Raw genomic sequence first — 2,045 nt, 5'->3', positions numbered from 1 at the left:
ATATATATATATATATATATATATATATATACACACATATGTGTATCTGTGTGTGATAGTGTGCGTGAGTATGTGCGCACGCAAGCGTGTGCACATCTATGTATTTGTCTTTGTCTCTCACCAGTGTTTGATAACCAATGTCGGTTTGTGCTTACATCCCAGTCACTTAACGTTTCTTCATGAGAGGCTTATGGAGTAAATACAAGGTTTTAAAGATATAAATTCTAGTTACGATTAGTTCGACTAAAATACTTCAAGGTGGTATTGCAGCATGCCCGTAGTCCAAATATCTGGGACAAGAAAATATAGATAAGATAAATAATAAGCATAAGATAAATAAGTACAAGGGTGAGAAACACTTTTGATGTGGCAGGTTTAGATTCATAGGGAAAACAGAAAGACAGGAGAGATTGGAAAACAACATATCAGAAACATGATGGTGATATCTCCTCACTTCTATTTCATACAACAATAGATATTACACATGCTAATATATATATATATATATATATATATATATATATATATATACACACATATGTACATATATTTATATAATATATATATGTATGTATTTATACTGTTTTACTTTTTTACTCTTTCATTCATGCAGTCGTGATCATGCTGGAGCACAGTCACATATATAAATGTGCCTTTGTGTATCTATATATGCATGTATGCACATATGTATATGTATGTATAAATACGTGCATATATATATATGTATGTGTTTATGTGTGTGTATGTATATGTGTAGGTAGATATTTGTCTGCATATAAATACATGTAAGTGAATAATAACAAGATATGTATATACATACATACATGTATATATAATGTTTGTACATGCATGTGTGTGTATATATATATATGTATATATGTAAATCTGTATTCATGAATATATATTTATATAACTATGCACACACATCCTGAGTGGCTTCCTACCAGGAAAATTTACATGAACAAATTCTTTTCGGTAACAATGCCTGAAGCGGTCGGAATTATTCCAGAAACACGGTTCATTTTCAATTTTCTGTTGAAGAATAGGGCTTTGTACAACGGAATTACATCACAATACTTCAAAGATATTGTTTAACCATAGAATACTGAAGACGTTTACATTGGCAGTGTGGTTGTGGCACAAAGACCATTCTTCATGGAAGATGCACCAATAAGTGTTCCAAAAAAGCATGTTATTTGGTCATTTTCTCTAGACATATAGAGTTTTATGCATCGAAAATGCACACATAAAAGACCTTGTACATTGCTGCATTTTCTGACACCAGAAACATTAAAATTGCAACATAGATTAGAAGCAAATCCAAATATTGCCCAAAATTACCTCAAAATTGTGCGACACGACCTCGTTTTTGAGGTTATTTTTGTAGTAAAAAAGTGCTGTTGCGCAATAAAGATATTTTATTTGGCTGTGTGCGATTTGAATGTGAGTTGTAGATTTTGACTTATGAGGTATCAAAAGATTCAGTAATCCTTCGGCTAGCAAATAATGTCTGTTTTTGGCACAACATCGCATTTTTACTACAGTATATACATATATATATGCATACTTGCAAACATTCACACATACTCACAAATACATATACATCTGCATTGTAAACATGTATGTAATTACAGGCTATCTTAGTCGTACTACACAACTTTGTCTAAAGCATGTATTTAGTAATGTACAAATATACAATTGAATGTACATGGGGAAAGAACGGTGCGTTTTGCTATTATTCATTGTAGCAGAGCATATTATGCCATATAAAAATTACAAAAGGCAAATATTAAAAAAAACCCAAGCTGGTATATCATGTCTTTGAAATCGAACTCATCACTTTGAGCCCAACACCTCAGCAATCAGTTTACATGTCTTGAATCATACCTCCATGAACACACTGATCCATCCATACCTACATGTTTCAGGACATTTACTCGAAATTGGACCTTCACAGTGAGCTTATGCACTATCATACACGCATAGATACATAGATACATACATACACACATACATATACATATATATATATATATATATATATA

The sequence above is a fragment of the Octopus bimaculoides genome, chromosome 13 (assembly GCF_001194135.2).
Source record: "Octopus bimaculoides isolate UCB-OBI-ISO-001 chromosome 13, ASM119413v2, whole genome shotgun sequence".
Classification (NCBI taxonomy): domain Eukaryota; kingdom Metazoa; phylum Mollusca; class Cephalopoda; order Octopoda; family Octopodidae; genus Octopus; species Octopus bimaculoides.
This window is presented reverse-complemented; position numbering follows the sequence as displayed.